This window comes from Scyliorhinus torazame, chromosome 17 (genome assembly GCF_047496885.1).
Source record: "Scyliorhinus torazame isolate Kashiwa2021f chromosome 17, sScyTor2.1, whole genome shotgun sequence".
Classification (NCBI taxonomy): domain Eukaryota; kingdom Metazoa; phylum Chordata; class Chondrichthyes; order Carcharhiniformes; family Scyliorhinidae; genus Scyliorhinus; species Scyliorhinus torazame.
The window spans coordinates 87,109,058-87,121,459 of NC_092723.1; the positions used below are offsets into that span (position 1 = coordinate 87,109,058).

The window sequence follows — 12,402 nt, forward strand, 5'->3', positions numbered from 1 at the left end:
TTGGTCGTGGATCAGGTTGGATCCCCGGAATTATTATTTCTAAGACCAGACCTCGTTTATACCAAGTGGACATGGAGGGACGGATCGTTCGTAAAACATGGACTGCTTGAAGAGTAGAGAGGTGCTCCAGCAGTCACTGTTGCCATCAAGAAATCCGTAAGTACCAAAGTACATGATGGACCTGTTATCGACATATCTGATGTCTCCTTGCCTGTGACAGAAGAGATACCTGTTATTGCAGTTCCTGTTAATGTCAATCCTGTGGAAACATCTCAGACAACAGAACTACACCACTCTAAAAGCAACAGAAAACTCCCTCCAAGACTCGATTGCGCTCTGAAAGCTAGTGATTTGAAACAAACCTGTTGGACTTTAATCTGGTGTTGTAAGACTTCTTTTTTTTTAATTAAATATTTTATTGAAAATTTTTGGTCAACCAACACAGTACATTGTGCATCCTTTACACAATATTATAACAACACAAATAACAATGACCTATTTTATAAACAAAAAATGAATAAATAATAAATAACAAAAAATGAAAACTAGCCCTAATTGGCAACTGCCTTGTCACAAGTAACACTCTCCAAAAATATAATTTAACAGTCCAATATATAATTATCTGTAGCAACGACCTATACATACTATACAGTATATATTAACAACCCTGAGAGTCCTTCTGGTTCCTCCTCCCCCCCCCCTCCACCCCTTCCCCCCCCCCACGATCCTGGGCTGCTGCTGCTGCCTTCTTTTTCCCATTCCGTCTATCTTTCTGCGAGGTATTCGATGAACGGTTGCCACCACCTGGTGAACCCTTGAGCCGACCCCCTTAGGACGAACTTAATCCGCTCTAGCTTTATAAACCCCGCCATGTCATTTATCCAGGTCTCCACCCCCGGGGGCTTGGCTTCTTTCCACATTAGCAATATCCTGCGCCGGGCTACTAGGGACGCAAAGGCCAAAACATCGGCCTCTCTCGCCTCCTGCACTCCCGGCTCTTGTGCAACCCCAAATATAGCCAACCCGCAGCTTGGTTCGACCCGGACTCCTACTACTTTTGAAAGCACCTTTGTCACCCCCATCCAAAACCCCTGTAGTGCCGGGCATGACCAAAACATATGGGTATGATTCGCTGGGCTTCTCGAGCACCTCGCACACCTATCCTCCACCCCAAAAAATTTACTGAGCCGTGCTCCAGTCATATGTGCCCTGTGTAATACCTTAAACTGAATCAGGCTTAGCCTGGCACACGAGGACGACGAGTTTACCCTGCTTAGGGCATCTGCCCACAGCCCCTCCTCGATCTCCTCCCCCAGCTCTTCTTCCCATTTCCCTTTTAGTTCATCTACCATAGTCTCCCCTTCGTCCCTCATTTCCCTATATATATCTGACACCTTACCATCCCCCACCCATGTCTTTGAGATCACTCTGTCCTGCACCTCTTGTGTCGGGAGCTGCGGGAATTCCCTCACCTGTTGCCTCGCAAAAGCGTTCCCTCACCTGTTGCATATACCTGAATGCATTCCCTTGGGGCAACCCATATTTCTCGGTCAGCGCTCCCAGACTCGCGAACTTCCCATCCACAAACAGATCTTTCAGTTGCGTTATTCCTGCTCTTTGCCACATTCCATATCCCCCATCCATTCCCCCCGGGGCAAACCTATGGTTGTTTCTTATCGGGGACCCCCCCAAGGCTCCAGTCTTTCCCCTATGCCGTCTCCACTGTCCCCAAATCTTCAGTGTAGCCACGACCACCGGGCTTGTGGTGTAGTTCCTCGGTGAGAACGGCAATGGGGCTGTCACCATAGCCTGTAGGCTAGTCCCCCTACAGGACGCCCTCTCTAATCTCTTCCACGCCGCTCCCTCCTCCTCTCCCATCCACTTACTCACCATTGAAATATTAGCGGCCCAATAATACTCACTTAGGCTCGGTAGTGCCAGCCCCCCGCTATCCCTGCTACACTGTAAGAATCCCTTCCTCACTCTCGGGGTCTTCCCGGCCCACACAAAACCCATGATGCTCTTTTCAATCCTTTTAAAAAAAGCCTTCGTGATCACCACCGGGAGGCACTGAAACACAAAGAGGAATCTCGGGAGGACCACCATCTTAACCGCCTGCACCCTCCCTGCCATTGACAGGGATACCATATCCCATCTCTTGAAATCCTCCTCCATCTGTTCCACCAACCGCGTTAAATTTAACCTATGCAATGTGCCCCAATTCTTAGCTATCTGGATCCCCAGGTAACGAAAGTCCCTTGTTACCTTCCTCAACGGTAGGTCCTCTATTTCTCTACTCTGCTCCCCTGGATGCACCACAAACAACTCACTTTTCCCCATGTTCAATTTATACCCTGAAAAATCCCCAAACTCCCCAAGTATCCGCATTATTTCTGGCATCCCCTCCGCCGGGTCCGCCACGTATAGTAGCAAATCGTCCGCATACAAAGATACCCGGTGCTCTTCTCCTCCCCTAAGTACTCCCCTCCACTTCTTGGAACCCCTCAACGCTATCGCCAGGGGCTCAATCGCCAGTGCAAACAATAATGGGGACAGAGGGCATCCCTGCCTTGTCCCTCTATGGAGCCGAAAATATGCAGATCCCCGTCCATTCGTGACCACGCTCGCCACTGGGGCCCTATACAACAGCTGCACCCATCTAACATACCCCTCTCCAAAACCAAATCTCCTCAACACCTCCCACAAATAATCCCACTCCACTCTATCAAATGCTTTCTCGGCATCCATCGCCACTACTATCTCCGTTTCTCCCTCTGGTGGGGCCATCATCATTACCCCTAACAACCTCCGTATATTCGTGTTCAGCTGTCTCCCCTTCACAAACCCAGTTTGGTCCTCGTGGACCACCCCCGGGACACATTCCTCTATTCTCATTGCCATTACCTTGGCCAGGACCTTGGCATCTACATTTAGGAGGGAAATAGGTCTATAGGACCCGCATTGTAGCGGGTCCTTTTCCTTCTTTAAGAGAAGCGATATCGTTGCTTCAGACATAGTCGGGGGCAGTTGTCCCCTTTCCTTTGCCTCATTAAAGGTCCTCGTCAGTACCGGGGCGAGCAAGTCCACATATTTTCTATAGAATTCGACTGGGAATCCATCCGGTCCCGGGGCCTTTCCCGCCTGCATGCTCCTAATTCCTTTCACCACTTCTTCTACCTCGATCTGTGCTCCCAGTCCCACCCTTTCCTGCTCTTCCACCTTGGGAGATTCCAGCCGATCCAAGAAGCCCATCATTCTCTCCCTCCCATCCGGGGGTTGAGCTTCATATAATTTTTTATAAAATGTCTTGAACACTCCATTCACTCTCTCCGCTCCCCGCTCCATCTCTCCTTCCTCATCCCTCACTCCCCCTATTTCCCTCGCTGCTCCCCTTTTCCTCAATTGGTGTGCCAGCAACCTGCTCGCCTTCTCCCCATATTCGTACTGTACACCCTGTGCCTTCCTCCATTGTGCCTCTGCAGTGCCTGTAGTCAGCAAGTCAAATTCTACATGTAGCCTTTGCCTTTCCCTGTACAGTCCCTCCTCCGGTGCTTCCGCATATTGTCTGTCCACCCTCAAAAGTTCTTGCAGCAACCGCTCCCGTTCCTTACTCTCCTGCTTCCCTTTATGTGCCCTTATTGATATCAGCTCCCCTCTAACCACCGCCTTCAACGCCTCCCAGACCACTCCCACCTGGACCTCCCCATTATCATTGAGTTCCAAGTACTTTTCAATGCACCCCCTCACCCTTAGACACACCCCCTCATCTGCCATTAGTCCCATGTCCATTCTCCAGGGTGGGCGCCCTCCTGTTTCCTCCCCTATCTCCAAGTCCACCCAGTGTGGAGCGTGATCCGAAATGGCTATAGCCGTATACTCCGTTCCCCTCACCTTCGGGATCAATGCCCTACCCAGCACAAAAAAGTCTATTCGCGAGTAGACTTTATGGACATAGGAGAAAAACGAGAACTCCTTACTCCTAGGTCTGCTAAATCTCCACGGGTCTACACCTCCCATCCGCTCCATAAAATCTTTAAGTACCTTGGCTGCTGCCGGCCTCCTTCCAGTCCTGGACTTCGACCTATCCAGCCCTGGTTCCAACACCGTATTAAAATCTCCCCCCATTATCAGCTTTCCCATCTCTAGGTCCGGAATGCGTCCTAGCATCCGCCTCATAAAATTGGCATCATCCCAGTTCGGGGCATATACGTTTACCAAAACCACCGTCTCCCCCTGTAGTTTGCCACTCACCATCACGTATCTGCTCCCGTTATCCGCCACTATAGTCTTTGCCTCGAACATTACCCGCTTCCCCACTAATATAGCCACCCCCTTGTTTTTCGCATCTAGCCCCGAATGGAACACCTGCCCCACCCATCCTTTGCGTAGCCTAACCTGGTCTATCAGTTTCAGGTGCGTTTCCTGTAACATAACCACATCTGCCTTAAGTTTCTTAAGGTGTGCGAGTACCCGTGCCCTCTTTATCGGCCCGTTCAGCCATCTCACGTTCCACGTGATCAGCCGAGTTGGGGGGCTTCCTAACCCCCCCCCTTGTCGATTAGCCATCACCTTTTTCCAGCTCCTCACCCGGTTCCCACGCAGCTGTATCTCCCCCAGGCGGTGCCCCCCCGCCCATCCTCTCCCATACCAGCTCCCCCCTCTCCCCAGCAGCAGCAACCCAGTAATTCCCCCCTCCCACCCCCCCCCGCTAGATCCCCCGCTAGCGTAATTACTCCCCCCATGTTGCTCCCAAAAGTCAGCAAACTCTGGCTGACCTCGGCTTCCCCCCGTGACCTCGGCTCGCACCGTGCGACGCCCCCTCCTTCCTGCTTCTCTATTCCCGCCATGATTATCATAGCGCGGGAACCAAGCCCGCGCTTTTCCCTTGGCCCCGCCCCCAATGGCCAACGCCCCATCTCCTCCACCTCCCCTCCTCCCCCATCACCACCTGTGGGAGAGAGAAAAGTTACCACATCGCAGGATTAGTACATAAAACCCCTCTTTGCCCCCCACATTCGCCCCACCACTTTGTTCGAACGTTCTTTTTAATAACCCGCTCATTCCAGTTTTTCTTCCACAATAAAAGTCCACGCTTCATCTGCCGTCTCAAAGTAGTGGTGCCTCCCTCGATATGTGACCCACAGTCTTGCCGGTTGCAGCATTCCAAATTTTATCTTCTTTTTATGAAGCACCGCCTTGGCCCGATTAAAGCTCGCCCTCCTTCTCGCCACCTCCGCACTCCAGTCTTGATAAACGCGGATCACCGCGTTCTCCCATTTACTGCTCCGAGTTTTCTTCGCCCATCTAAGGACCATTTCTCTATCCTTAAAACGGAGGAATCTCACCACTATGGTTCTGGGAATTTCTCCTGCTCTCGGTCCTTGCGCCATCACTCGGTATGCTCCCTCCACCTCCAACGGACCCGCCGGGGCCTCCGCTCCCATTAACGAGTGCAGCATCGTGCTCACATATGCCCCGACGTCCGCTCCCTCCACACCTTCAGGAAGACCAAGAATCCTCAGGTTGTTCCTCCTTGCGTTGTTTTCCAGTGCCTCCAACCTTTCCACACATCGTTTCTGATGTGCCTCCTGCGTCTCCGTCTTCACCACCAGGCCCTGTATATCGTCCTCATTCTCGGCTGCCTTTGCCTTCACGACCCGAAGCTCCCGCTCCTGGGTCTTTTGTTCCTCCTTTAGCCCTTCGATCGCCTGTAGTATCGGGGCCAACAGCTCTTTCTTCATTTCCTTTTTTATCTCTTCCACACAGCATTTCAAGAACTCTTGTTGTTCAGGGCCCCATGTTAAACTGCCACCTTCCGACGCCATCTTGGTTTTTGCTTGCCTTCCTTGCCGCTGTTCTAAAGGATCCACTGCAATCTGGCCACTCTCTCCTCCTTTTTCCATCCGTATCCAGGGGGGATTCCCTTCTGGTTTACCGCACAGTGTTTTTAGCCGTCAAAATTGCCGTTGGGGCTCCTATCAAGAGCCCAAAAGTCCGTTTCACAGGGAGCTGCCGAAACGTGCGACTCAGCTGGTCATCGCCGCACCCGGAAGTCGTTGTAAGACTTCTTATGTGCCCACCCCAATCCAACGGCAGCATCTCCACATCACGATTTATAATTGTCCAACTCATGTGTATAATGTTTAGTTAGTATTTAGAATGGAGTGAATTAGTTATTGAAGATTGTATAAAAGTGTCATGCCACCCTGGGCTAGTGCCACCCTGAGGTCCTCGGTTGAACCCAATAAATTGCAGTCACCAGGTTTTAACACAAGAAACCTTTTATTATGCACAGTATTATAATGAAATATGTAATTATCGAATCCGCCTTTCCCAAACCCCCTTCCTAACTACCCCTCTGGGTCTGGACATGGTTACAGACTGGATCTGGGCACAGACAGGGTCAGGGTTTGGGTACAGATTGATTCTTGGTGAGGGTACAGACTGGTTCTGGGTGAGGGTAGACTGGTTCTGGGTGAGGGTACAGACTGGCTGTGGGTACAGACAGGGTTTGGATGTCGATACAGACTGCGTCTGGGTTTGGGTACAGACTGGTGTCATGTGAGAGTACCTTTAAGAAATGTACCTTTAAGAAATGGGTGTTTATCAGCGATGTCAGAGTGTGGGTGGAGCTGGGCTGTCTGTCAGCTTTTTACTTTCGTTTTAGGCTGTTTGCTGAAGGGTGTGTTTTAGTTTCGTTTTCAGTGTTGGAGCTGAAGCCAGACCAAGCAGGCGTACTGCTGTCCTCTCAGCCATGAAAAGACTATCTCTTGATCATTTGGTGAATTCAGAATTATAAATGTTCTCAGTAGTGAATGTAAACCTGATGTGCTTCTGTTAACAGGTGTTTCTTTTGTCTTCTGAATGTCGTTCGGGAAGTTATTAAGGATTACCTAATGTTGTATTCTTTGGGGGTTGTATTTGAATTAATGGTTGCTAAGATGTTCACTGTATGTTTTAAAAAGGTTGACTTGAGTTCATAGAATAAACATTGTTTTGCTTTAAAAAATACTTTTCCATTTCTGCTGTACCACACCTGTAGAGTGGGCCGTGTGCTCCCCATACCACAATCTATTAAAAGTTGTTGGTCAGGTGAATTCCATGATACACTTTGTGTACAGACTGGTCTGGGTGGGGTGTGGGTACAGATGGGGTCTGGATCTGTGTACAGACTGGTCTGGGTGGGGTGTGGGTACAGATGGGGTCTGGATCTGTGTACAGACTGGCAGACAGGGTATGTGGCTTTTTAAATTTAATTATGGGATGTGGGCATCCCTGGTTAAGCCGGAATTTATTGCCCTTCCCGAGTTATCCTTCAGAAGATGGGGGTGAGGTGCCGTCTCGAACTGCTGCAGTCCCTGTGATGTAGGTACATCAACAGTGCTGTTAGGGAAGGAGTTCCAAGATTTTGTCCCAGCGACAGTGAAGGAACGGCGATATATTTCCAGTCAGGGTGGTGAGTGACTTGGAGGGGAACCCCCAGGTGGTGGGGTTCCCAGATATCTGCTGCTCTTGTCCTTCTGGATGGTAGTGGTCGTGGGTTTGGAAGGTGCTGCCTAAGGAACCTTGGCGAGTTACTATAGTGGATCTTGTAGACCAGGGCTTTTCAAACTCAGGGTCGCGAGTAGGTTTCGGGAGGGTTGTGGTGCAATCGGTCGTGGCGTTCCCGATCACGGCAGGAACACCCAATGGCTGCTACCAGCTTTTAAAAATGGCAGCTACAATGGACTTTTGAGATTGCTGACCAGCCCGTGCATTCATGCCAGATCACGCAGTGCGCAGGCCCAGAGCTCAGCGAGGTGGCCCGCCTCCTCATGACATCAGTGCTCTATCCAAGGCCAGTTTTTTTCAGCAAACGACGGAGTCCTTCCATCAGAAGCGGCGGCAGAGAGCAGGTCACGTGCCCTGTACGCTGACATCACGTGTTCTGGTACAAGAGAGATTCCTCCATTTTGCTGCTGCCGGCATTGCTGGTGTGATCCCCAGGGCCTCTGGTGAACACCCCTTCAAGTAGAAGCTGAAAACAGGAACAAAGCAGCATCAAGATGATTACTTGAGGTGTGGGTTATTAATTGTGCCACTGCAAATCAGGGTTCAAAGTTCATATGTGTTCAAAGTTCATGCAGGGAACTACTGGCAAATGAATGTTTAAAACCCACAACAATTCAAAGACATTTGAAGACTAAACATGCCGAGTTTGAGGGCAAACCTCTTTATTGTTTTCAACTAATGAATGATAATAAAAATCTTTATTGTCACAAGTAGGCTTACATTAACACTGCAAGGAAGTTACTGTGAAAAGCCCCAATCGCCACACTCGAGCGCCTGTTCGGATACACAGAGGGAGAATTCAGAATGTCCAATTCACCTAACAAGCACGTCTTTCGGGACTTGTGGGAAGAAACTGGAGCACCCGGAGGGAAACCAACGCAGGCACGAGGAGAACGTACGGACACCGCACAGACAGTGACCCAAGCCGGCAATCGAACCTGGGACCCTGGCGCCTGTGAAGCAGCAGTGCTAACCACTGTGCTACCGTGCCACCCCGATCTCACTAATGCAGTTGAGATCTTAAATCATCAGCTGAAGACATTATCAGAAATATAACATTGAATAACAAAGCAAGTGGGATCGTGAAGACCAAGCAGGCTCACCTGTTGCATTAAAGGTAAGTGAAAATGGTGGGTCACATACATCGGCCGGCATGGGTCGCAAAGGTTGACCGGCGTGTGTCACGAAGGTGGGCCGGTGTGGGTCCTGAAGGTGGGCCGGTGTGGGTCCTGAAGGTGGGCCGGTGTGGGTCCTGAAGGTGGGCCGGTGTGGGTCCTGAAGGTGGGCCGGTGTGGATCCTGAAGGTGGGCCGGTGTGGGTCCTGAAGGTGGGCCGGTGTGGGTCCTGAAGGTGGGCCGGTGTGGGTCCTGAAGGTGGGCCGGTGTGGATCCTGAAGGTGGGCCGGTGTGGGTCCTGAAGGTGGGCCGGTGTGGGTCCTGAAGGATGGCCGGTTGGTAAAAATGGGTCCCGGACAAAAAAGTTTGAAAAGCACTTGTAGATGGTAAACACTGCTGCCATTATTTGTCAGTGGTGGAGGGTTTGAATGTTTGTGGAAGGGGAGCAGGGCTGCTTTCTCCTGGATGGTGTCAAGCTTGCATGTTGTCGGAGCTGCACTCATCCAGGCAAGATTCCATTACACACCTGGGTATGGGTACAGACTGGGTCTGGGTGTTGGAACAAACCAGGTGTGGATGGATGTAGGTGCTATCTTGCATAGAAATATTACAGAATGCAATGTGGCCATTTGGTTCATTGTTTCTACCTTGGTTGGAAAGGAACTATTCACATTCCAGCACCTTAATAGGACAGAGACTGACCCATTGTCCCAGAAACATGGGGCGGGATTCTCCAACCCCCCCGCCGGGCCGGAGAATCGCCGGGGGCGGCGTGAATTCCGGCGCCAGCGAATCCGGGAGCCGGCGGCGGGGCGGGATTCACGCCGCCCCCCGGCTCCCGGATTCGCTGGCGCCGTTTTTTGGGCGGGGGCGGGATCACACCACGGCAGTCGGGGGCCGTTGGCAGCGGCCCCCCGGGGGCCCCCACGGTGGCCTGGCCCGCGATCAGGGCCCACCAATCTGTGGGCGGGTCTGTACCGTGGGGGGCACTCTTTTCCTCCGCGTCGGCCGGTGTAACGGACCGCCATGGCCAGCGCGGAGAAGAACCCCCCCTGCGCATGTGCTGGAATGACGTCAGCACACGTTGGTGCTCCCGCGCATGCGCCAACTCGCACTAGCCAGCGGAGACCCTTCGGCGCCGGTTGGCACGGCGCCAACCCCGCCGCCGCCGGCCTAGCCCCTGAAGGTGCAGAGGATTCCGCACCTCCCGGGCGGCCCGGCGCTGGAGTGGTTCACACCACTCCTCGGCGCTGGTACGGCCCGCCCTGCCGGGTAGGTGAGAATCCCGCCCATGGTTCCAAGTCCTGTCACCCATCACCCCCATAATCACTGAACTAAACTAGCTTCCTGCTCAACAATGCCTTGATTTTAAACTCCCCACTTCTTGTTTGCAACTTCCTGTTTTGTCTTACCTAACCCTATCTCCCTCCCTAACAGCACAATGGGTGTACATATACCACAGGGGTTCCTGAAGGCCACTCCTCACCACCTCCTCAACAGCTATTAGGGATGGACAACAATGCTGCCCTAGCCAGTGACACCCACATACGATGAATGAATCATTTTTAAAAAACCTCCTGCAGCCCTTCCGCCCTCTGACATCTCCGCACTTCTCCAGTTACAGTTTTCCATCACTGGCAGCCATGTTGAAGACAGCTGGATTTTCCATTGGTGGGATCCTCCGTTTCGCCGGCAGCACACTTACGCCCACGGATATCCCAACAGTGTGGAGGTGCCCACAATGGGAAATCCCATTGCCCGGCTGCAGGGAGGGAGGATCCCGCTGCCGGCGGGGGCGCGTCACACAAGAAAATGGGTGCGGCGGGACAGAGAATCCCACCCCTATACTTTTGAATTCCCTTCCTAAACCTCTCTACAGTCCTGTTCTCTTTCTTCATTTGAGACACTTTAAAATCAAACCTATGGCCGTCTGTACTAATATTTACTAATGTAGCTCGGTGTCAAAAATCTTGTTTGAAAGCCATTCCTGTAAAATTCCTAAGAGAATTTTACTTTGCTAAAGCTGCTGTATAAATGCAAGTTTCTGTTGCCTCACCTATTTCACTGCCCACCCAGGGCCAAATATGTGTTGTGAGCAGTTGTCTGTTAAATAATGACACGGCCAGACCTGTGGATAGTTTTTATTTGCTCAGTGCCAAGTTTCAATGCCACTCCTCTACTAATGTCATATACGATTGAGAATATTATTATTTCAGAGGAACAGACGTACAAAGGAAGGTATACCCAATGGGGTTCATGGATGCATAAAGCTCTCAATAAATGTTACTAAGTTTCAGCTGAATTCAGCACACAGGACAACTGGAGTCTGTCCTTCAAGTCTACGAGGCAAGAAGGCGGTGGCGTTAAACGCATCTGTGATAACAAACAAAAACACAGGTCAGACCTAAACATATTGAGATGGCATCTTACAATGAGCCCACTGAAACACACAGAGGTCAAGTTGCACACACTTTGCTCTTAAAGCTGCAGGCTGTGATGTTGGTGGGGTTGAAATGTGCAAGAATGTCAGAATAGGCTTATTGCATGCTCATGTAGAGTCTCTTTAAAACCAATCCCCCAGCTTCAGCTGGAGAATTACATAGAAACATAGAAAGTAGAAGCAGGAGGAGACCATACGGCCCTTCGTGGCTGCTCCACCATTCATTGTGATCATGGCTGATCATCAAGTTCAATACCCTGATCCCGCCTTCCCCCATATCCCTTTATCCATTTAGCTCCAAGAGCGATATCTAATTCCTTCTTGAAAGTACACAACGTTTTGGCCTCATCTACTTTCTATGGTAGTGAATTCCACAGATTCACTACTCTCTAGGTGAAGAAATTTCTCCTCACCTCAGTCCCAAAAGGTTTACCCCTTATTCTCAAACTATGACGCCCAGATCTGCAATCTCCCACCATCAGGAACATGAATCTACCCTGTCTCATCCTGTTAGAATTTTGTAAATTTTTATGAGATCCCCTCTCACTCTTCTAAACTCCACCGAATATAATCCTAACCGACTTAGTCGCTCCTCATATAACAGTCTCGCCATCCCAGGAATCAGCCTGATAAACCTTTACTGGGCTCCCTCCATAGCAAGAACATCCTTCCTCAGGTAAGGACACCAAAACTGCACATAATTGCAGTAAAACATCTCTATTCCTTTATTCAGATCCTATTCTCCTATTCTCGCTATGAAGGCCAACACACCATTTGCCTTCATTACTGCCTGCTGTACCTGAGCGCTTACTTTCAGTGAATGATGCCAAGGTCTCGCTGAGTGTTCCCCTCTCTCAATTTAAAGCCATTCAAATAATAATCGCCTTCCTATTTTTTGCTACTGAAGCGGATAATCTCACATTTCCCCACATTATACTTCACCTGCCATGCATGTGGCCACTCACTCAGCCTGTCCAAATCCCACTGAAGCATCTCTGCATCCTCCTCACAGGTTATCCTCCCACCCAACTTTGTATCATCTGCAAATTTGGAGATAATACATTTAGTTCCCTCGTCCAAATCATTAATAAATAATGTGAACAGTTGGGGTCCCAGCACAGATTCCTGCGGCACCGAACTAGTCACTGCCTGCCAATCAGAAAACAACCCATTTATTCCAACTTTTTGCTTCCTGTCTGCTAATCAGTTTTCTATCCATCTCAAGACACTACCCGTAATTTCATGCATTTTAACTTTACATATTAACTTGCTATGTGAGATCTGTTAAAAGCCTTC

The 12,402-nt window shown here is 50.4% G+C and overlaps 1 protein-coding gene across 2 annotated transcripts in view; it reads right to left on the reverse strand.

The window, feature by feature from the left end:
* Positions 1-10,792: 10,792 nt before the first annotated feature.
* The window catches only part of LOC140393989 (myosin-binding protein H-like), a 242,394-nt gene continuing 240,784 nt past the window's right edge, over positions 10,793-12,402 (reverse strand). For both annotated transcript variants that reach the window (XR_011935798.1, XM_072480715.1), the window contains one exon: positions 10,793-11,039. The gene's annotated coding sequence lies outside the window, so the exon portion shown is untranslated. The remainder of the gene's footprint in view (positions 11,040-12,402) is intronic.